Raw genomic sequence first — 25,390 nt, 5'->3', positions numbered from 1 at the left:
ACCTCCGAGATATATTCAGAGCCTATTTCTTCCCATCTCCTATACTACCACCCGTGTTTAAGTCTGCATCATACTACAACTCGCTAACTGGTTTTCCTGTTCCTACTCTCAGGCCCCTACAGAACACTCTTCATAGTTGCTGGTGTGATCCTTTAAAAAGGTAAATCTGATTATGTCACTCTTTGCTCAGCATCCTCCAATGGCCCCGTAATGTATTCAGAATAAAATCCAAACAAGTTTGCATTGCCTACAAGTTCCAGCGTTCACTCTTCCTACCTTCCAAGCTCTTCTCTGCCCCAGGCTCTTTGTACTTGCCATACTCTGTAACGCTTAAAATATTCTTCCCATAGCTCTTTGTCTGGCAGCCTTCTCTCATCATCCAGGTGCCAGTCCAAATGCCAATACTGTGGAGATGACTTTGCTCCTGACCAACCTAAATAAAAGTATCACGTCCCAACCCCCATCCTCCTGTCAGGCATACAACTCTCCTTCATGACAATTTTTTTTGGTTTTCTTGAGAGCAATTATCACCAACTCATATTTCCTCCTTTATATATGTCCATCCTCTTAGAAGTTAAAAGATTTTGTCCTCATCGCTGCTGTATCCCCTGAGTCTAGAAACAGTACATGGGTCACAGTAAGCACTTAATAAATATTCATTAATATTGAAAAGAATGCTGGGTTGGGGGTCATGAGACCTGTATTTAATCCTGGCTTCACTGCTGGTTTACAGAGTATGTTGGACAAGTCACCCTTCTTGGGTCTCAGTTTGTTTCTTCCTCTATGGATTGGATCAAATGACCTCTATGACCCCAGTCTAATTCTAAAACACTGATTCTGATAACACCCTGACTCACTCTGCAAGCTGTGGAATGGAGTTCCGTGACTCTTCTCTTTGTAGACCCCAAAGGGTTTATTGTAATATTAATAAATGAGAAATGCTGCAAGCCTGGGTCATCTTTAGTGGCAAGGAGAATTTGTTCAATGATGTTGATAATGAGCTTTTTGGTGCTGAAAGTGAGTTTTATACATAGAAAAAGCTAATTTGATTTTACTTTGGTCATAGAAATTAGTATTCAATTCAATAAAGTTGTAAATTAAAAAATCTAGTTCTGATAACCTCTAATTCAATTCGAAAATCTTAATCTAGTGAATTTTAGCAACTACTTTGATGGGGTCTCTGAATAATATAATATTTGGTCCCATTAATATTTAGTCATTTAACACTTTTAAACATTTTAAATTACATTTTATAGATTTGAACGCTTCTACAAGACATTAGCTGTCTGTCAAAGCTCTCTATATACTTAAGTACTTCTTATAAATCTAAGAAGTACATTTCTAAATATTGCAAACTTGAGTCTTCTTAAAAGTTCTAATACTGTACATAAACTTAACAAGGTTTCAACTTAAATTCACAAGTTTAAATCAGTTTCTCATATGTCTATTTTAAACTGCAATAAACAGGCTGAACTGTTATTCTAATATGATAAATTTTACAAAACATTACAAGAACAAATAATTCCAGTTATACACAACTTTCTTCACACAATGATATTCTTTTGTTTTGATGCACAATTTTATGCTTAATTTTAAATCTTCTTGAGATTAAAATATACTGATCAGCAGTAAGGAAATGATTACATCGTGCCCCTCCTTCCCCATTCTGAGATATAAGTGTGTTTGTGTGGGTGTTAGTTTAACCTGAATTGCGGGGATAATCAGGAACACTGATCAAGAATTCACATTCCAAGTGCTGTCAGTTCACATGTGGTCAGAAAGATCTACTTCCACAGGCAGCTTCTGTAAAAGCTTCAGCTAACTTTCTCTCTGATTGAGACCAGACATTTTGTCTAATTCACATAATAGAGAGATTTGAAACAGTGGCTTGTAGCATAGTAGTTGTTAGAAATATACTCTCATATGTGGAGTTAGATCTATTAAAGATATGTGGTTTGGCTAGCCCTAACCTTTACCTCTCAATGTACCTGTATGTGTGGTAGAATTTGGTTTGAGTCTTACTGTCTTAATAGCCTAGTGGTGAGGTTGTGTGTGAGTAGCTACTGTTATTTACCAAAAGAACCTAATGGTTGTTCCTAACTAATTTGGCTTGAGCCCCTTGGAAACATCTTTCCATGTAATTTTGCTATTAATTTACGGTTGCATAATAAGAAGTGATTCTTTTTGGCAACCTTGATGGAACCCTATTATAGTTGTCATGTCATTGAATTCATAACTGCAGGGGAGGTGGTGGTTTCATAGGTTAGGATCTTTAATTTTCTACTCAGGGGAATCTACAATCTCCACATTGTTTGATTAGATGCTGTAATTCTTGAGCTTTTAACTATGTGAAGGTTTTTCCCACTGAAGTTTAAAGACCATTGAACTTGATGGAATCCTGTGTTTTATACCTTATATTCATAAAATCACATCACATGACTCTATGCTTTTTAGAATAATACTGGATTAAATTTTAGCATTCTCTCTCTCTCTCTCTCTCTTTGGTAACTGTTCAAGTCAACTCCCAAAAGTCATTTTGCTGAAGTAGGAGAAGTGAACTGTGTGGCAAATCTTTAAAAAGCTAGCTCTGGAAATACCTTTTATACCAACTAATTGGTGGATCAGTGGTTTTTATTTTCCAGGGAAATGTTTCAGAAGTGTAGCTTCCCTCATAGGGCGCATGGCACGTGCCCAAATGTCAACTAGAGTAGCTATCTCCATTTGAAAACAAAGGGAAGCATGTGGAGAAAAGGGGTAAGGAGAAGGATGTTGAGTGGGAAAATAGGGGAGAAAATTTCTTCCACTAGTATTTTTCTACTATCAGGATTCTAGTCAAGATGTACTTAGCCAAGAATGGGGGGAGGAGAGCAGTCGGAGGGAAGCCATTTCAAATTTTTACTGTTAGGGATTCCTTTAAAAGAGAGTTTCTCTGTAGACCCACGTTTTGATAGATTTTTCTCTACTAAGCAAATTTATTACATAATAACTTATTTTCCCACTTTTATTAATGAAAGACCTGTGTCTGATAGTTAGAAATTCTGATCAGCATGTGCTAAGTTGACTTGATCCTTTCGGCTAAAGCAGAGAAAATTGGGATGCTACTTAGAGATATTTTAATTAGTCTTATCACCAATGAGTTTTCTCAAAATCACCTAGTGTTTGAAAACAAATACAGATTTCCAGGCCTTACACCCAACACTTTGAAATATAATCTCTTGGGTTGGGACATAGGAATCCTCATTTTCAAATAGTATTCTTATTGAAATAAGCATTCTGTCCTCATTCTTCAGATCTCATTGTTCCTTGAACCATACTTTGAGAGGCTTTGCACTTGAAATTTTGAAATATTGAACAGAGCTTCCAGACCTCTGAATTCACAGATCTGGTAACTTCAGGCTGGGAACCTCTGGAAGGGTGGATAATTGCAAACTCAATTCAGCTGTTCAGCCTTAGGCACTACTTCAAGAAGCTGTGACTAAGTTGACCTTTTGTCATATCTCTTTTCCTCCCTGTTTATTTAAGTTACCATCTTAACTGGCTCTAAAAGTCAAAGGTACTTTTGTTCTCTGCATGAATGGTTTGATTCACATCACACCAATATTGCTTCAAAGGAAGAAAAGTCTCTTACCTTTGGATAATCTCTCCCTCCCCCTCCAAATGCCACAACCCAGCTAAAGGATTTTTAAAGGTTTTTTGTTTTAAATAAAGTCAGATTCTTCAGATTACTGCTCTTTTCTTTCTCCTTGGAAGAAACAAGGCCAAAAGAAATAATACCCACTCAGAGCATTTTTAACAAAGGTGATTTCTTCCACATAATATTGTATTTAAGGCAGTGATTCACAAACTGGGAGCTGAAAATGCACAGCTTACTGGGGCCACCTCCAGAGTGTCTGATTCAGGAGGCATGGGAGGGGGCCTGGGAAATTGTATTTTGATTCAACAATTAGCCGGTCTCTGAATTAACATTTTAATGAATGAACCCCAATGGATCACTTGCCCAAGGTTGAATTACCAAGAAGTGACAAATTTTGACTAGGGTGCCTGTGTTCTTTCTACCGTCTCCCGCTGATGGAAATAAAAAGGACAGGAAAGAAACAAAGGCAGTCTGAGCTACTTGCTGTTTGTTGGACCTCATTCCTTCATTCATCGCTCTCCCTCTACCCCTCCATTCACTCCACGTTTCAGCAGCACTGAATTGCTTATGGCACCTGACCATGCATGCTTGTTTCTGTCTTCCTGCTTTTGTACATGTTCTTTCCGCCTGGAATTCTTGTACTCAACTCTCTTCTCCCTGCTGAACTTCCAGACTCCATTCAAGTATCACCTTCTTATGAAGCCTCCCTAACACCTCAGGCTGAATAAATCCCTCCCTTCTTTACAGCCAATAGGATTTTTGTACATACTTAGAAACCAGTGTTATGTTCTATTGCCTGTAATTTATTTAAAATACTTCCTCATAGGCAGTGCGATATGTATATGAGTAATTTAGTGATGAACTCTACATCCTAGGGCCAGTTCGGTGTATGATCCTAATCAGCAACCAGCTCAAGCAGTGGCAACAGCCAGATTCGAGTAACAGATCCTTTCATTTTTAGAGCCTGCTCATTTAGGCAACTTGGAGCAAAAAATTACAAGTACTAGCTTTCAGTGAAGCCACCACTTCGGGTGAAATAAATTTGTAAATATATTAAATATAATGCTGATACATAGGCTATCGTTACTTAGCAAGGGCTCATATGAGCAGAAAGCCAAACTGAGACAGTGGATGTTTGCAGCAGACTAAGGGTTTAACTGCAGGACACCAAGCAGGAGAATGGGTAGCTCATGCTCAAAAGACCCGAACTCCTCCATGGCTTTCAGGCAAGAGTTTTTAAAGACAGTGTTAGGAGAGAGAGTCATAGGATGTGTGATCAGCTCATAGACCTTTTTTCTGATTGGTTGGTGGTGTGGTAACAGGGTGATGTTTCAGGAATATCAACCATCTGGTTCCAACCAGTCTGGGGTCTACGTGCTTCTGGTCAGCATGTAGCCTCCACCCTCCTCTTGAGTGGGGGGGGGGTCTTAGTTCCTGCAGAACAACTCAAAGATATGCATCAGATGGTTATCTATATCCCTTCAGGAGGAACTAGGAGCCCTCTCACTTGTCCTGATCATTAAGTGCTTGGGCCTGCTCTTTGGAACTGGGGAAAGGCCTAGGAGACTAAAGCCTTTTTTCCTGCAAATAAGAAACAGGGAACGGAGGGGCTTTTGAACCTGGGAAGGCCCCGCAGGGTCCTGCCTGGCTTCAGTCCTCCCTTTTCTTTGATATTCCTCATCCTGAGGGGAACAGGGGTGGGACAAGAAAGGGAATAAAATTTTGGATAGAGAAGTTAATCATAAATTCAGCAGGGGAACTCAGTTTAGGCAGCCTCAGTCACACTTTATGGATTTTTTTATATCTCCCCCGCACACCCCCAGCCAGACCACTCCCCCCGCTATGCAGTTGATTTATCATCCCTTTTTGTACAATCTGAACAAAGGCAGCGTTAAGAATAGCTGCTGGGAATACATGATACACTCATTTGCAAACAGTGATGTTCATTTTTCAACCCTGTCAAGAAAATTCATTTAAAGAAACGATAAGCCTAAAGAGTTTCTACATTAGCCATTTGTCATTAGAAGCATTCCACACAATGAATAGGCATTACAGGTTGTTAAGCATCTCCAGGAACATTGCTCATTGAAATCTGTTGGAAAGATGATTGAATGTTACTTAAGTAGAACTTACATGCAATAAATAGTACATTTGCCGACTGCTGAGAAAATTGATGAAAAGGATAATAATCCATTTTGGACTCTAAAGAAAAGGCAATCAATTTGTAGGACCAGTCTGAATAATGTGAAAGAAATGGTGCCTAGAAACTCTCCTGCTGAAAGATTGGACCTCTGGCTGAAATAACTGCTTTTGCATTAAAAAGATGTATAGCTTGGCAGAAACACAACGCAAAAGGATATTATGAACAGAATCCACTTCCCTCCCCAGAGCTTGATTTCTCTTGAGTCCACTTTCTTTGCTCTGCCTCCCTTTTATTATGGGCTGCATTTCAACTTCCTTCTGAGCTCATAACTGCACTCTGGCCAACATTTAAGGTGTCCTCCCCAGCAAAGATTTTAAGTGATTTAAAGAGGGATCACTAACAGGAAGGTCAGAGGGTTATTATTGACTTTTGGGACTAGCCCTCCAATGCCACAGTGCGGGGTTGTGGGTAGGACTGTGCGTTTTGCTGGTAATGGGGATGAGTAAGCTTTGATGATGGTTTCTTTAAATCAGAAGTCGACAATTTTTTTTTCTGTAAATGTCCAAAGAGTAATTATTTTAGTATCTGTGGGCCATATGGTCTCTGTCATGACTCAACTCTGCCATAAATAGCCCGAAAGCAGCCATTGACAATACAGAAATGAAAGAGCATGGTTGTGTTCCAATAAAACTGTGTTTACAAAAATGGGCATCTGGTCCCTGCTCTACATCAAGGGACTAAAATCACGACTGAACAAGTCCCACACAGAACAGTCTTCGATCATGCATACATATTAACAAAAAAATAACTAAACTCTTATCTCATGGATGATGATTTCTAATTTCATATTACTTGTATATTATCTTTGCATCATAGATTGAACTTGAAGCTCCCTCATTTTTCCTTTCGTGCCTTCCTCTCTAGCCTTCTGTGTCTGTCAATACTTCCTAACCTTTAATATTGGATCAGATTAGATAGGTCCCCCTAGGAAATGGAGCCTTTGGAATGTGCCTGTGAACTGTTGTATAATTGCTGTGCCAAAGCCAAGAAGAAATTTCTAACTAGCTTAATGGATATCAGGTATTGGTACCTTTCAAATATTTTGGTTTTCTCCCCTTTCTCTAAGCCCCGGGATTTTTATACAGGTGAAATCAGAAGTCTTAGAAAGGAAGCCAATTAAACAACAAAACAATAAAACACCCTCAAACACGTTGAACCTGAGGGATGTCAGGTAGGAAAATGACATCCACTGATTCTATACATAGCAGTTCTCTTAACTGACTTCGATGGGCAGATGTACTCCCCGCGTTACTGACTCTCTCCATGGTGTAAAAGAGTACACCTGATTCTCATGCCACATGAATACTCGCTCTACATTCTAGTGTATTACAATCATCTAGCAAGGTTTTAAAAATTCTGTTTCCAAGCCCCCACTCCAGACCACTTAAAGCAAAATCATCAAGGATGGGACTCAGGTAATTCTAATGTGCTGCTGAGGCAGGGGACCTCAGTTTCTAGCTACTCAAAGTTTGGTCCATTGCCAACAGCAGCAGGACCTGGGAACTTAGAATTTACAGATTCTGCCCCACCCCAGACCTACTAAAGCAGAATCTGCATTTTAACAGGATGTCTAGGTGATCCTTATGCACACTAAAGTCAAGAAGCCCTGCTCTGGCAGGTCCATGCTCTTTTATCACCACCTGCTAAATAGCATGCATACTAAGGGTCAGTTGTGTTTGTTCTAAATCTGCCTATCCAGCCGTAATTATGTAAACATTATATGACTGATGAATTACAATTTCAAAAAGAGAGTTGATTTCCTGAAAACGTAATGAATATTTTTAAAGATAATAAAGCTGAGTATAAAATTGGCTTTCAAATGAGGTTTGAGATAAACTGTAAATATTGGCGGGGGGGATTTATAAAATTCTAGATTGATTGTGCAGTCATCTTGCTTCACAATTGTCTTTAAATTGTTGTGCCACTTTAAAAAAAAAAAAACTGGGCTTCCCTGGGACGCAGTGGTTGAGAGTCCGCCTGCCGATGCAGGGGACACGGGTTCGTGCCCCGGTCCGGGAAGATCCCACACGCCGCGGAGCGGCTGGGCCCGTGAGCCATGGCCGCTGAGCCTGCGCGTCCGGAGCCTGTGCTCCGCAACGGGAGAGGCCGCAACAGTGAGAGGCCCGCGTACCGCAAAACAAAACAAAACAAACAAAAAACAAACAAACAAAAAAACTAAAAGGGTACATTCTGGACCCTGAGTTTTGGATGTGGTTCATGCAAGAAAGATTACTTGAAACTCCAATCATCGGCAGGTCCAGTGAAAAGAAAAGTCAAAGAAAAGACCCTTCACACAGATGAGCATAGGTGAATAAATATTTTAAGTTAAAATAGAAAAGATGCAAAATATGTATTTTTAAAATGATGTCCCATCTTAATTGATGTTTTGATTAGCTCATGAATTACTGCTCTTCTGGATCACATTGGATAAGAAGGCTTCTATTGTTAACACCCAACTAACTGAGGAGTCAGCCAGCTTGTCTACTTCCTCTTCATGGTCCAACAGGTTTTGCTCCATCAGAGTGGTTTCTGGACTTTTGGATTTCACTGACAAGGAAAACTTCAGAAGTATTTTGGAGAACTCACATAGAGTTGCCTACTACTTATTAGACCAATTAAGGAGGGGGAAAAAAAAGGCCCTATCATGTATTATCCATGATTTCAGAAAAGAAAGGACATAAAAAAGTTAAAAGAACCCAATCTTAGGATGAAAGAAATCCTCAAATGGCATAAAATTAGCTTTAGGGAAATAAATTGATTTTTAATAATTTACCTCATTTTACTACGAAGTGGCGAAAACCACTATAGTTCTGCTGCCAGTCCTTTGGGAACCATTCTTTTATATGCTGCTAGGCAATGATAGAAGCATGGGATTACTGAAGTTTACTCTTCACCAGAGTTCTGCCCTGATAGCACCTCCTGACACAGTTAAGTGTGTTTTGCTTTGTGTCGTGGGTACTGACCTCACTCTATTGAGTATTAGTTATCTGTTTGTCTTCATCCCTGGATTGTGAACTGGATCATCCTCACTATGTATTTCTTATACGTAATACAGTACTTGATGAACTGTAGTGAGGCAATGCATGTTTGTTGTTTGAATGAATGTAGTTGGTCTGCTTCATATATATGCCAAAGGGAAAATGGAACTCATTGCAAGAAATACGCTATTCTGCCCCTCTAGAATTCTGGTTGAATATTTTTGCTGAACTGTCAATAATGTGGTAATATAGGTCAGTAATTAAGCACTGTGGAATTGGCCATAGTTGGTTGCATTTTTTGATTACTTCTCTTTTATGAACCCATTTATTGTAGTATATTTTATTAATATTGATTTTTCAGACTGAGAGAGTTTTAGGATAATAAAAACATATTTACTGTTATTATTACATTGTATTTTCATTATGTAGTAACTTTTGTAGCAAAGCTCTGTTGCTTTTTTTATTAATACAACAAAAAGAGATTTTATTATATTGGTACCAGTCATTCCAAGAGACTAAAAATTGAAAGTGTACCATAAGATTTTCCTTTTGCCGAACTAATGAAGGAAATAAGAGTTGTAAGTGCTCTTTTCTTTTGAAAATAAGATATTAAAGGAATAATTAATATCTCAAGTTGATTCTTGGAGAATCAATTCCCCCCTGTATTTGAAATTATGTAGTTATTGTTTGTCTTTTCATTAAATCTTTTGTCTTTTCATTATCTTTTTTTTCATTTTGTCTTTTCATTAATGTCTTTTTCATGATCTTTTGTCTTTTCATATGTCAGTAACCGAGTGACAATAATGCCCTTATACTGATGTTCTACTTATAAATTTGAATTTTAGACACCACGTATATGGGATTTTATTTAAGAAATAGGAGAACATACTTAGGACTGGTACTCCTACTACCCTTCTATTCATCTTCCTGTGGTCCAATAAGAATGGAATTTGGATTACTTATTAACATTTTTATCTTATTGGTAATACTGTTAACCTATTAGCTGACAGGCTGTCCTTCACACATGAAAATTACTCTTCCGGTTTGTTGTGAACCAAATGTAAGAGCTAAGATGTTTTTCTTCTGCTGATATGCTATCTTCCCATATTCTCTGACTGGATTTCCTTTGTGACCCTTTGAGTAAGAGTGGCCACCAAGTAAGTGATGCAGCTATGGCTGAAGCAGAAGAAGCCAACTGGTGCTTGTCAGGATGGAACCCAGGCTTGGCCTGTTTAGCACTATGATTTGACTCTCTGGCTGATGCCTTAGTTAGATCACTAGCATGGCTTCATGCTTTGAACAATAGGGACTTTCCCACATGAAGATACCTGGTAATGAACTTCTTGGTATTTGAATATTCTCCCTTTTATTTGAAATACTTGATTTTAATTCAGAGTTACCTTTATTTAGATTAGAAAAACAATTCTGAAAATGCAAGGCCAGACTTTTTGTTCTCTCCCTTTTAAGACCTTTACAGATCATGTCTTTCAGGCAGGAAACCAGGATCCTTCACACATAGAATATGAGGGACGAATGGGAACATTCTTTCTGTTGTCATCAAAGCATTCATTATGGAAATATGATCTGGCGAACCAAGTTGCCATGATGTAGGGGATCAGCTGAGTCAGGACCTGGCTGTTGTGCAACATTAGTGAAGACAGAGATATCCACCACGTAAACCAATCTGTCTGGTCCATGCCATCGAGGAGGGGCTGATGGGATGAGGATAGGAATCCTGGACCAAGAGTGTTTGATGCATGAGGGACATTTGGAGTTACAGCTGCTTAAAAAAAAAAAAAAAAAAAGATTCTGCATATTGAAGTCTTATAATTATCTAATTCAAGCTTATTGCAGATTTATTCCCCCTGAAGGGAAACAGTATTTTATTTTTTGGTTTCATTTCATTTTTTTTTGATAACTGGGAGTCTACTGGATTGAGGATTCCACATATGAGGGAAGAGTTACATCACCTACTTGAATTATTCATTTATTCAGCACCCAAGCACAGTGCTAGGCATTGTGCTTAATGCACAAGAGATGAAATAAAAGGCAGAAGAGATACCTGCTCCCGTGGAACTAACTACTACTCTGCTCTGGTTTGAGTGTGCAGGGCTATGATAGACAACAAACAGATACACAAATAAGTAAAAGATGATTTCTGTAATTACAGGCTGTGATTATTCCTGAGGAGGAAATAGAAACCAATGGCGGGATTAGAGGTCTGTGTTGACATGAGTGCAAATCTTTCCCAGCACTGAACACCCCAGGGAAAGATCAGGCTCTGGGGTCCCCAGTGCTGCCTCTAAGACACTGGAAAAGCAGCATCACCTTGGTCATCCAGTTGCTACAGTTCAGAGAGATGTCCAGAAGGCAAGCTGAACTTTCAAAATGTTCTTCCTTTGTCATCTGCTTAAAGAAGCAAATTTAAATTTTCTAAGCCATTCACTCTCTCGAAGCTTTTTCCAATAATTCTTTCAAATGGCCCAAGGGTAAAGTTTCTGTCAGCATTCTTACTACAGCCATAACAGTGCTCGACTGTCACCTTAATGACTTTATGTACTACAAAATTTAATGGGAAATGTGCCACTTCGATGAAAGCAAAGAAACCTGAAAATGGGATATAGAAAATTACACTGTTACTATGGTGATGGCATCTCTTTGGCAGTTGAAGAAAATTGTTTAATAAAGTTATAAAACCCTAGTAAATATTAGCAGCTTTATGGAAATGTAATAACTGATGTCATATATCAAAAAGCACTAAAACTCATTTTGTGTTTATGGCACACAGCAAAGTTATAACGCAGGTGAGGACTAAACGACCTATAAATGTTCAACACATAGTTAATATATTCCAGTTAAATGCAATTGTGAGGAGAAATAACTGCCTTCTTCTAAGGCTGTGTATGTTTGGGGGCCTTTTCTGAGCCAGAAAGGTAGAACAGAAACCATATCCATTTGCTTGCAGATAGGGAAGATATCAAGAGAAATGAACCATCCTGTGTCCTTGGATACGAACTTAACAAGGTAAGCACTGATAACATTGTTAGCCTGGTACCACTACTGCTCAGCCTCATTCAAGACGTAATCGCATTTTGTGTTGCATGCATGTCCTCGAGTTTGTGAGGAAACCACTGATTTTATTTACAGTACATAGCTATTGTTTTGTATTTTTCTATACACCACTGTCAGAAGCCGAGCCTGGAGGTGTTGTGAATAATGCATCCTAGGACATAAAAGCTTTTCAAATTGGAGGGAGCATTTTATCCTATAAAGAAACAGGTTTCTCCCCAGCAGCTGGTCTAGATTACCTGCAGAAGGAAACTGAAAGGGAGAGGATCTTCCTAGGACACAAAGAGGAGGCGTTTCCAGCTAAGAAACTGAAGGTGCAGGTGCATATTTTTTTCCTATGCAATTCAACCAATTGCTCCAGGGTAATTGAAGGAGATACATTGCTTATTCATAAATGGCCGAATAACCAAGTGAAACAGTCCGTCAAGTATCACATTCTCAAAATGCAAAACCAGAGAACTGACTGATGCTTTTCATTGAGTCAGCCAATGAGCTAAAGTAAAGCCATCAATCTAGGAACTCTGTGTAGTCAAACCTTGGGCATGAGTTTGGTTTTTCATGATTTGTCCTCCTAGGTTTGGTACAAGTATCTCGCAAGTGGCTCTGAAGGGTTCCACGCCCTGTTTCTTTGGTTCCTGAGCTTGAGGAGTTCTCAATTACTCTGGCTTCAATCTCTCAAGATGGTTCTCACACACTCTCTGCTTTCTCCTCTTTCCGGCTCTCCAGGGATATTGCTCAGTGCATATTCCTAGCCTCCTTTTAGGACTCTCTTGGATTCTGTACTTGCTTAAAGGGATCAACTGCACAGAAGAATTGAGAGCAGGGTTCTTGAAGAGCATTCTTAGGCAAAGTTGTTGGTTTGGCAGGGAAGGAATAAAGACAAAGGACTATAATAAAATTAAGTGTAAAATGTTCTGGGTAACTGTTTTACATTCTATTAGAATGTAAAATTTGAAGTGAGAGGTGGTGGTACGTGAGGTTGCACAAATAGAGTGAGAACGGGAGCTCTGGTGGAGCAAGCTTTACGTGCTAGGCATGAAGTGTTTTACGTGGATCATCCCATTTCATCTTTTTAAAAAACTTCTTAAAATTGAAATGTGGGCTTCCCTGGTGGCGGAGTGGTTGAGAGTCCGCCTGCCGATGCAGGGGACACGGTTCGTGCCCCGGTCCGGGAAGATCCCACATGCCGCGGAGCGGCTGGGCCCGTGAGCCATGGCCGCTGAGCCTGCGCGTCCGGAGCCTGTGCTCCGCAACGGGAGAGGCCACAACAGTGAGAGGACCATGTACAGCAAAAACAAACAAACAAAAAAATTGAAATGTAATTCACATATAGCATTGTATTGGTTTTAGGTATGTAGCATAATGATTTGATATATGTATGTATTGCAAAATGATTATCACAATAAGTTAACATCAATTACCACACATAGTTACAATTTTTTTCTTGTGGTGAGAACTTTTAAGATGTCCTCTCTCAGCAACTTTTCAAATATACAATACTGTACTGTTAGCCATAGTCACCGGGCTATGTTTTACACCCCCAGGACTTATTTATCTTATAAAACTGGAAGTTTGTACCTTTTGACCACCTTTATCCCATTTAATTTTTATGTTTTAAGGTGGGTATCATTATTACCTGTATTTTTAGGAGACAAATGACATAAAGCAAATAAGTAACTTGCTCAAGGTCATATAACAGCTAAGTGGTAAGACTAAGATTCAAACTCAAGTCTCTTTGAATCCAAGTCCTGTGCTTTTAACTATTATATCATATTAAGGTAAATCGGGTCCAGGTGTAGCTCTGTATAGCAATCTCTTCTAATGGAAACAAAGGATGCTATAATTAGCACCTATCATTAGAACCGAAACTTAGGGACTTCCCTGGCGGTCCAGAGGTTAGGACTCTGCACTTTCACTGTTGAGGGCCCGGGGTTCGATCCTTGGTCGGGGTACTAAGATCCTGCAAACTGTGGGGCATGGCCAAATAAATCACTGTTGGGGGAAAAAAAAAAAGAACTGAAACTTAGAACGTCTTTGTATCCCTAAGTCCGAGGAAGGCCATGCAGTGCACACTGGGGTTCTCCTTGGGGATACTTTAGGAGAGCTGATGCAGGGGCCACAACAGGGATGTCAGAAAATTGGTGGTCAGCCCAGCTCAACACCAAGTTCAGAAAGTGAAAATGAACAGTGAGTCTGGGAAATAAAACTATGTATCAGGGGCTGCAATGTAGGTGTAAATCAAGAGAGCTAATGCTAATGAAAAAAGGTTGATTCAGACTGAATATTGCAAAGTGAGAATTCTGGCTAATATATAGCTTAGTCTACTCCTGTTGGGTCAGGATCAGTAGGTTGAAGAACCTTGACTAAATGAAAGAGAGAGACATAGAGAGAGAGAGGAAGGAAGGAAGGAAGGAAGGGGGGAAGGAAATTACATGTGATATATTCTCAGTATAAAAAATTTAAAATATTCAGGGAAATTTTTAAAAAGAGAGAAAAAGAAAATTTACTATCGCTCCCACCTTCTAAAGAAAACCACAGTTAACATTTTAGTATATTTCCCTCTAGTCTTTTTCTCCTTTATGTGAAAGATTTATATACTTTTATGCAGATGTGCCAAAAATATATATAGTTTAGTGTCCAGCTTATTGCTTTGAATATAATATAAGCATATTCTATATTATCAAAATTCTTTATAAACATTGTTTTATTTTCTATCTGATGATCTATCACTTGTATACAGTTATTTATTTTTTCCTTTTATTAGACTTAAGAAGATTAGCGTTTAAAAATTTTTAGTTGTCATTCTCTGACACTTATTGCTTTTTCCTCTCTAGTTTAGGGCTCTTTTCTCATAGATACCCCCAAGGTGGAATCCGTGGGTTAAAGGTTAAAGACCTCTTCTGATTCCTGACACATATTGCTAAATTGTTTTCACTTCTTGCAGCAGTGTTTGAGGTACACTTTTCACCACATTATCCTCAGCATTGAGTACTGTCATAAAAATAAAAGACAAAAATAAAAATTGGGCAGAAAATGGCACTGTATTGTTTGAAAAATTGCATGTCTTTGATTCCCATAAGCCAGATATTTTCTTGTAAGATGATTAGTCATTCGCATATCCTCTTTTTGTGGTTTTTCTATGCACATCCTTTGTCCATTCATCTTTTGAGATCCTTTCCCTTTCTTACTGTGAAACATGGATTGTACATATGGAAGAGCATGTAAAACATATGAACAGTTTAAAGAATAATTGTACAGTGAGCTCCCATGCAACCATGGCTCAAGTTAAAAATGGCGTGTAGGGCTTCCCTGGTGGCGCAGTGGTTGAGAGTCCGCCTGCCGATGCAGGGGACACGGGTTTGTGCCCTGGTCCGGGAGGATCCCGCATGCTGCGGAGCGGCTGGGCCCGTGAGCCATGGCCGTTGAGCCTGCGCGTCCGGAGCCTGTGCTCCGCAACGGGAGAGGCCACAACAGTAAGAGGCCCACGTACCGCAAAAAAAAAAATTGGCGTGTAAAACATTGCCCCCAAGACCCATATGTCCCCCTTGACCATCACATTCTTCTCCACTGTGTCCTACGCACCCTCATCCTTGGTAAACACGATCCTGACTTTTGATTAACCATCCTCTTGCTTTTCTTAATATTTTTATTACTTATGTGGACATTCATGAACAATTGATTGCAGTTGTGCCTGGTTTTGAACTTTACATAAGTGGAATCCTGGTCTAAACTCTTGTGACTGGCTTGTTTTTTTCAGCATTTTGTTTGTAGAATTCATTCATGTTGCTGTGTGGGGCTGTTGTGGATCACAGCATTACTTCCATTCATTTCAGTAATTTCAAATACAATAGAAAGTTTTGTTTCTATCACATTTGAGGCAAATATGTTTATTCAGTTTTTTAAAATTCTTTGTAATTTTGGCTATATTTCAACATCAGACATTTTAGACAGGTTTACCTAGTAAAATCCATTGATCTTTTCCTTTATGATGCCTTTCATCCCTTTGAGACTTAGATGGTCCTTCCCCTCCATGGTATTGATAAATATTTGGTCTTATTTTAGCTCTTTCACACTTTGAGTTCTTTTTTTTTAAAAAAACAAAACAAAACTTTAATGCTTTAATCCACATGTATTTATTTTGGTTTATGGTCTGATTAAACATCTAGATTGATTTTTCCTCCAAATAGGTAACTGATTATTGAATAATCCTTTCCAACACCAATTTGTGCTGCTTTCTTTGTGTAGCAGGGATGAGGCAGAGTTGGATTTATGGGTAAAAAAGCAAGTGTCTCCAGATACAGTGTTGGTCAGAGGGGGAGTGATTTAGCATCCAAGGGAATTAAGGAGGGCTTCTCAGAAGAGGTGGTAATTGGGGCTTGTCTTATAGGGCCAATAGGAGCCTATAAAAAGAATGCAGGAGGGGAAGGAAGGTGGGTGAACAGAGGAAACTGACAGTGCAAGGGAGTTTGTGGTTATAAGTTTGAGCAACTCTCGAATCAGAGAAATCCAACTGTTCAACTGATGAGCTCTGTGATCTGCTGCAACTTACTTAAACTTTCTGTGCCTTAGTTTATTCACCTATAAAATGGGGATACATAGGTTCTACATCATAAGATTATTATAAGCAATTATAATGCAATATGTGTAAAGTACTTAACATAGTACTCAGTATATCCTGAACACACAATGAACATTTGCTGCTAATATTATTTAAATATTAGCCAACACTCTATCCCTCCTGCTTGCTACTATGTTTGAGGACACATGTCAGACAATCAGTATGTATTTGCTGATTGAATGGATGAAGAACAGAAGCTTGAAACATCATGTTATCTTCAGGAATATGGAAGTAGTTTGGTGTCTCTTAAATAAAATTTGTGAGGAAGCAAGTGGCGTGGGGACCACATAATATAGGAAGGGCTTAGAATAATCATTCTGGGGGGCTTGCTTTTTATCTTGTAGACAATATGGAGACACTAGATGGTTTTCAGTGAAAGAGTGATGGGGGCATAACTAAGAGAAAACAATGACCTTAGGGTCATAGAGACTCGGTGGAGACTTTCAAGACACTAAACCCACATCCTCTGCCTCTATAAAACTCTAGGAAGAAGAGGTTTTAACTTTATCTTTTCTTAGAAATAGTCAAAGATGGAGACATTATGTCCTTAAATAAATGACTCCAGCCTTCAGTAGACCTTATCAGCTAAGGTCTTATGTAGGCTGTTCTTTATTTCTAAGGAAATTCCCTGTGTTTCTGAGGCCAAGTTTGCTAGCTGCCCCCTAATATCTGTTTCTCCTCTTCTTCTGTAACAGAGACCACAGTTTTTCAGCGAGGCATTTGGCTATCTGGAATTAGGACTGGCTTCCCTTTTGGCCTGCTGTGATCATGTGACTGGCCAATGGAATGTTAGCTGAAGTGTTTCCTGCGATTTCTAGGATCTATTCTTAAAGGGAAGGGACGTACCTTCTTCTTTGCTCCAGCTTTTTTTGCTGCTGTATAAACTGTAGACATGATGACTGGAGCTTAAGCAGCTGTGTTGGAAGCTGGAGTGTAGGCCAGACACTGCTTGCTAGCTATGGCTTGTCTTCCTCCAGACTCTGTTTGCGTGAGAAGTACGCTTCTGTCTTTGTGATTTTGTCATTGCTGTCATTTGCAGCTGCAACTAATTTACACAAATACTGATTCACACCTATGTGCTCTGAATCATTAGACAAGAAATGCAGCATTTCCCTCTCTATATATATATTGAAAAAAATCCTTCTCAAGTAGTAGGCCAGAATTATTAAATTTCTCCTCTACCTGTAGTGTTAAATTCTACAAATCACTTTTTTTTTTGCGATACGTGGGCCTCTCACTGTTGTGGCCTCTCCCGTTGCGGAGCACAGGCTCCGGACGCGCAGGCTCAGCGGCCATGGCTCACGGGCCCAGCCGCTCCGCAGCATGCGGGATCCTCCCGGACCGGGGCACGAACCCGTGTCCCCTGCGTCGGCAGGTGGACTCTCAACCACTGCGCCACCAGGGAAGCCCTACAAATCACTTTTTTAAGGCTTTTCACCCAGACCGCTTATTTTCTGATTTGCAGTGTTTTCCTCTGACTTCCTAAAATGTTTCAATATTCCTCCCTTGGGTTAATGGGAGGATGGGATTAATTCTGTGGAGAATGAAGAATTGGTTGGTACTGTTCTTAATGTAGATTAATTTTATTTCTTAATTCCAGAATGGTGTTGGCATCTTTCAGTTATTTCTCAAGTGAGCATTATAATTGTTAAGAAAATACGATTAGGTTTTCCCATGGCTAATTTTTTCGTTTCTGACTTGTGTGCATTCCAAGTCAGTAAATCACGTCCTGGTCTGGAGAATCACCCCAAACTTCGTTCCTTGTGTACACAAGAAACAGAGCATAATCATAATAATAGTGTGGGGAGGGCTGGGGAAGACCGCAAAGGCTGGACAGGAAACAGTGATAGTTCTGATTAGCTCTGGGTGTCTAACTCAATAAAGTGATTTTAAAAAAAATGTGTGTAAGTTGATGCTTTATTGTTCTGAGCAACAGATAATTATGCTTTCATTCCAGTAGGAATTGTGGTCCAGAGATGGGTTTGGGAAATAAATATCAAATGGCAAATGAATAGTAGCTCAGAGAAGTAACCATTCATTGCTTCTCAGGGAATGTGAGAGGAATCACAGGATCTATTTAAATGGACTGTCTTGGTGGATGAAAAGGAATGTTGTGCTTTGCTTGCTGATTTTCTACTCTTTTTTGGGGGGGGATTAAGTTGTTTATTTGGTTTATATGCCCACTGGACAGGATTTTTTTAAGCATCAGAGTAAATACCGGATTATTTTGTAAGCATCAGAGTAAATACTGGTTCACATGAATAGATAAGTGAAAAGAGATGGAAAGGTCAGAGTGGTGTAACAGTAAGAACATAGACTTTGGAATGAGGAACACCTGATCCAAAGCCCACTTCTGTGACTTATGAGCCGCTTGACCTTGAGCAACCTATTTGACGTCTCTGAGTCTTAGTTTCCTCATCTATAAAATGGAAAAAGTGGTATCTTCTCCCCAGTGTTGTTCTGGATAATTTATCTTTACTTCAGGGTTACTAAGATTACTAAAGACTACGAGTAGCCCACAAAACAACGGCCATATAGTACCTACTGATCCTATGGTGCCTGGAGCACAGTAAACACTCTCCAACTGTTGAATAAAGGAGTGGAAAATATGTGTACACATCTGTGTACATTCTGTTTACTTTCCTGAAGGCTTCGGTTCCCACAAAACAGATGTAGTGGGCTGAATGGCTGTGCTGGAAAGGGAGGAGACCAAGGGATTGGGTATGAGACAGGATGTGGTGTGTGTGTATGGAAAAATCCCAAACTCATCAAAGACTTCTTGTTTGCTTTGGTATTTCACTCACATAAGGAAATGTAAACAGAGGGCTCTGTTTGGGTTATGACTTTTAAAAGCTATCCGCCTATTTCAGGTATCAGGTGGTTTATAGTTTTGACATTGGCTTTCTCCCAGGGAGAGATATAAAGCCTCTCAGGTGCAACACCATAGTGTTTAGATTTTTACTCATGATTCTGAGCCAGGACAAACAAACCAGGGGAATTAAATGGTGCGGTAGATTGTATATGGGATGGCTTCATTCATGGAAAGAGAAGGCAGGGCGCTCCCTCTCTCCCGTCGACGGGTCGATGTTCCCCGCATATTTCACCCTCACATGAGAATTTGTGTGAATTGCTTCAGAAGGTTACTTTACATAAACCCTGCGTTAAGGTGATTCCCTTGATTGCACATCTGCTAAATTCAGCATCTGCCAAACACAAGCTCTAGGTCATCGGGACGTTCAAAGCGTACAGATTCCACTTAGGTACAGATTGATCGGAATTTAGGGTGTTGCTTCAGCTGCACACCAACAAGTGTTATTAGGCAGCTTGATTATATGTGTAACCACTTTCCAGTCCTCTGTCTTCCATCCTGTGCTCTGTTTAACAAAGTGAGATAAGGTAAGGTATAGGAAAGAAAATTTTATTTAAAGGTAAAGTGCTATGCACATGTCAGAATAATGATGTACTGATTTACTTAGCTGCCTACAGTAACCTACAACTTGGTCCCAGATGCAAAAGCCACCTGGCAAAAAGGTCTTTAGAGTCAAAACTTTTTTTCCCCTTTTTAATCTTTATCTTGACAGTCAAGCTCACTAAGAGCACGTGCCTCGTCTGTTTTGATACTTGATTCCTTCAGGTTTGGTGCAGGTTTCTGTACCAAATTGCACTCTGTCACCTCTGATTTTATAGAATTTCTGTTTTCACTGCATCTATAGCCTGGCTCAGAGTCAGAGTTCTGAAGTGTGAGACTACTATCCTATCTGTGCTGTGGGTGAGTGTGTCTAAGAAAGGAAATAACATTCACTCTATTTTCATGGCTTTCCATGAATCATTGGTTACAGTTCATTTGTTGTTTTAGTCACTGAAGAAAACGTTGAATAAATCTATGTGTTCTGCTGTGGGCTTTCATGGCCCAGGGAAAGGAGGTTTTTTCTTAATTTATTATTTCTCATAATTAAAATGCAAAAATGTTAAAGATAAAACAGATGAAAAGGTGAAGTTTTAATGAATCTCTTGGAGCAGAGACCCTAGATGTTTGATTTAAATATTGGTTGAATTACTGAGTTATGATTCGATATCCATGAATGATATTCAACCATCGTTGAAAAGGATTGAATTTTGACTCAAACCTAAGTGTATTGCAGGTTAGTCGGGATCCACCCGACACAGCTCCAGCTTGGGTAGGCCTCTGAGAACACTAATCTAGGTTCAGAATTTGTGGTCCATTTTTAATCGATCCATGTGTGGATCCCATACAAGAGTTGTAATATAAACTGAATTAGCAGTTTCTCTAAAACACTGGGGCACAGGTAGCCCTGCTTTGGGGATCCTTTCGAATGGAGTGATGCAAAGAGGAAAGACGTGCTCTTCTCAGATCTCTGGAGACCACGACTGTCACACACGAGGGTGTCAGTGTGCTGGTGGCGGCTCCAGAAGGTGACGGCAGGTCCTACAGAGCAGCAGCCACACCCCATGGGGAAGGAGACTTGTGGACCACCCTTCTTCTTCTTCTTTTTAATAGTCATTCATTCATTCATTTATTCATTCATTTATGCTGCACCGGGTCTTAGTTGTGGCATGCGGGATCTTTTAGTTGCGGCACGCGGACTTCTTCTTAGTTGCGGCATGCAGACTCTTAGTTGCGGCATGCGGTCCCTTAGTTGCGGCATGCCAACTCTTTAGTTGCGGCATGCATGCAGGATCTAGTTCCCCGACCAGGGATTGAACCCGGGCCCCCTGCATTGGAGTGCAGAGTCTTACTCACTGGACCACCAGGGAAGTCCCTCCACCCTTCTTGATGGGGGTGGTGATGGGGGTCAAGGAGACTTTCTGAGGTCATTGTGTGGGCAAGAACCAGTGAAAATTGTGTCTTTATCATTACTGTGACCATAGATTGGTGGAATGCTGGGAAATTTAGGTTATATATAAAACTAGAAATTAGAAGGGGAAGAAAAAAGAAGATAAATAAAGAATGGAACTATCTTCTGTCCAAATCTTTCTTTCTTGCTCTAATCAAATGTTTTCAACTGCCCTTGAAACACGGCCATCTGAATAGTTCATAGGCGTCTAAGTTTACCATGTCAAAAACCAGATTCATTGTTGCTCCTCTTTTCCCCCAGACATCCCCAAGTTGGTTTTGTTCTTTAGTTCTGTAAATGGTATCTTTATTCTTCAAGCCATCCAGATTTGAAAACGAGTACATTTTGATTTTTCCCTTTCTTTTATTCCTAACATCCAGTCAGTTGATGAATCTCATAGATATTACCTCTGAACTCTTATTTACATGAATCTGTTCTCCCCTATTACAACGGCACTGCTTGAGATGAAGCCTTCATTTTCACTTGCATGTCCATTGTAAACAGTTTCCTATTTTGTCTCTGACTTCTGTTCTTCAACCCTTGTCCTGTCACTCTCCTGCTTGACAAACTTCAGGAAGGTGTCATTCAATGAATTAAACACAGACTCCTTTCATCCAAAGCCCACAAAAATACATTTCAATCTGCCTTTCTGAGTATATATCCAGTCACTGCTACTGACAACCTCTGCTCCAGTCATACCACGAATATGCCCTAAGCTCTTCTCTCTTAGAGTTACTTTTCAAAATTTTATTTATCCTTTTCAGATCCACTTCCAATACCATCTCATTCATGAAATCTCTTCCAATCCCCTTATCCCAACCAGATATGAGCCTTCTGACTCCTAGTTTATCTTGAGATTATAGAGCATGTATCTGTACTAGTATTATTGCTATTTGTATACTTGTCTTTGCTAATATGTTGTACACCTGTGATGTTCCTGGCATTATGTTAGGCATCCTATTTACATTATCTCATTTAAATGTTCAGGCTTCACATCAGTTCTATGAACTACATAGAACCTCCCTCTTATAATTAAGGAAATTGAGTTTGAATAACTTGCTCAAGGACAAGTGCTAGATTCAATCCAGACTCAATTTCACACCAAAGCACGTGTTTTCTCTATTAGACCATGCTGCCTTTGTATGATCAAGGGCTCTCTTTTACTTATATGTGTGCCTCCTATAGTCCCTAAAACAATGGTAATGATGTGTATGTTGTGGACATAGAAGGATGTAGGTTGGGAGCTGCTGGCAATTATTTTGTACCATGTGAAGACTGAGGTTGAAGCCAAGAACGTCACTGAACTGAGATCACGTTTTGGTGACATTACTGGAATATCTGCATCAACTCAGTTCTATCTTTGAACCATTTAGGACTATGAGCTGGTACAGTTGAGTATGACTTAGATTTTCTGTTTAGTAACTGAAAATTACTAAAATGACATAGCAGGAGAATATTGTTGGCCTTGATTTCAGCAAGGTATTTGACAACATTTATTAAAATAGGCTCATGGGCAAGAGGGTGAATTAGAGTTAGTCTATAGTGCTCAAATTATCTTTATGAAGATACATAAGACTGGAAATAATTCTGTAAGTTTTATAGTGAGGAGAAAATATAAATGAGCAAATATGAACTCTTACAGATCTTCAAGATAATGCTGATATGATGCAGATTCTAGATAAGTGGAAAGCACTGCCTCTAGCATGACTGTGGATGGTGCAAAGGAAAAAAGTCGGAGCATCTAGGTCAGTGTTGTACATCAGAGAATAGGTGACAGCGTCTATCTGAAACCAGAGAAGCAAAGGTAAGGGCAGGCAGCCAAGGTCAATAAATACCCAGAGACAGCACTAGCATTAAAACCACACAGATGGGGGCTTCCCTGGTGGCACAGTGGTTGGGGGTCCGCCTGCCGATGTAGGGGACGCGGGTTCGTGCCCCGGTCCGGGAGGATCCCGCATGCCGCGGAGCGGCTGGGCCCGTGAGCCATGGCCGCTGAGCCTGCGCATGTGGAACCTGTGCTCCACAACGGGAGAGGCCACGAGAGTGAGAGGCCCGCATACCGCAAAAACAAAAACAAAACCGAAAAACCCCACACAGACGTAGGTTCAAATCCTACCCTTGTCAATGAGTAACTGTGTGACCTAAGGAAAATTTCTTTCATCTCAGATCTTTTGTTTCTCCACATTAAAAATGGAGATGATGGCACCTACCAACTGGGTTGTTTTGAGGAATAAGTGGGAGAACTTCTGTGAAAGCGTTAGGCACAGAGTAGACGTTCAATGCCTATGATTTGTTTTAAAGTATATTATTTATTTACTAGGAATTGGGTAATAATTTACTGGGAACAGGATGGGAAGGCCAAGGACCTGCAAGGCAGGGGAGTGGAAATAGTCATGAGGAGAAATGAGTGATTCTGGACAACATGGTCTTTCTCATTCAGGGATGATTTATCCCCTACAACATCTTAAATACTCTGCTTCACACCTCATAGGAGGAAGAAACCAAGACCATACAATCAAACTTACCAAAGATAAATGTAAAGTTCCACATTAAAAATTTATTCAGATAACTATAGGACACAGTAAATATGCTGGTTTAGTTCAGGATCAACTTCATTACAGTCCACAGATGATACAGCTTCTAAACCTTGGCATCCTTAGGAGACTTTAATAGAAACAGAGGGTGCACTGCATAGGAATAATAAAGTAGCATAAAATTTGACCAAGAGCAATTGGGCTCTAAACAATTTGATCGGAAGTACCTTGGTTGACATAATGATGTGGTTGAAATTGGTATTTCCTAATCATGGATTTTTGGAACATTGGTCATTTTGGTGCTTAATTTTCAGCCAATTAATCTTACTCTGCCTTGATTTTTTTTTTTTTGATGTGAACCATTTTTAAAGTCTTTATTGAATTTGTTACAGTATTGCTTCTGGTTTTTTTTTGTTTGTTTTGTTTTTTATGTTTTTTGGTTTTTTTGGCCATGAAGCATGTGGGATCTTTGCTTCCCGACCAGGAGAGCCCTATGAGTATTGAATACTCACCCCCTGCATTGGAAGGCGAAGTCTTAACCACTGGACCACCAGGGAATTCCCTCTGCCTTGATTTTTTTTTTTTTTTGATGTAGACCATTTTTAAAGTCTTTATTGAATTTGTTACAATATTGCTTCTGGTTTTTTTTTGTTTGTTTGTTTTGTTTTTTTATGTTTTTTGTTTCTTTTGGCCATGAAGCACGTGGGATCTTTGCTCCCCGACCAGGGATTGAATACTCACCCCCTGCATTGGAAGGCAAAGTCTTAACCACTGGACCACCAGGGAATTCCCTCTGCCTTGATTTTTAAAAGTTTGGAACAATCTCAATGTTAGTATTTGAATTCTTTACAGTTTTTAAGTACTTATTTTTTTTCTTATTGTAAAAAATGGAAACATTATAGAAAAGTTAGAAAATATAGAAAGGCAAAAGCAGAACAACAACAAACTCCATAATATTGCCATCTGTAGGTAACCACTGTTATTACCGTGACTTACCTCATTCCAGGTCCTTTCCTCTGCGATATATCACCTTACCAAGGAAGGGGAGCTACAAAGTAGTGAGCTCTCCATTACCAGAAGTTTTTAAGCAGAGGTATAAAACTCTGTCAGAGCTATGTGTTGTAGAAAGAGTTATTGTACGGAGGAAGACTGAATTTTACAATGTCTAATTTTTTTTCTACTTTAGGATTCTAAGAAAGAAATACAGTAAATGTCATTAGAATGCACACTTGTGTATTGCTCATTTTATATTGCATTTGTAGGATTCAGCTGAAAAAGAACTTCTGGAAATTCCAGCTCTGATTTATAAGCCATTCTGTTGTTTTCTAAAGTATTGGCTGCAATGCCTATATTTGATTTCTGTGCTTGAGTAAACCCACCCACATGCCAGACTGAACCCCAGTGTGTTTGACATTGTCCCTTTTGAACAGCATCCGGCATAATGTAGCTTTACTGGAAAAAATCTACACAGTATGACTCAACCAGTCATGCAAGCCTT

The 25,390-nt window shown here is 39.5% G+C and overlaps 1 long non-coding RNA gene across 1 annotated transcript in view; it reads left to right on the top strand.

Annotated features, from left to right (window-relative positions):
- LOC149748035 (uncharacterized) overlaps positions 1-25,390 on the top strand; it is an 88,692-nt gene that overhangs the window by 38,136 nt on the left and 25,166 nt on the right. Inside the window, exon 2 of the long non-coding RNA XR_016394979.1 lies at positions 1-25,390. This exon is cut by the window's left edge and continues 34,347 nt beyond it; it is cut by the window's right edge and continues 25,166 nt beyond it. This is a non-coding gene — a long non-coding RNA (uncharacterized LOC149748035).

The sequence above is a fragment of the Delphinapterus leucas genome, chromosome 11 (assembly GCF_059928025.1).
Source record: "Delphinapterus leucas isolate spDelLeu-1000000601 "Yukka" chromosome 11, BTC_Dleu_Yukka2, whole genome shotgun sequence".
NCBI classification, from domain to species: Eukaryota; Metazoa; Chordata; class Mammalia; order Artiodactyla; family Monodontidae; genus Delphinapterus; species Delphinapterus leucas.
This window is presented reverse-complemented; position numbering and strand designations above follow the sequence as displayed.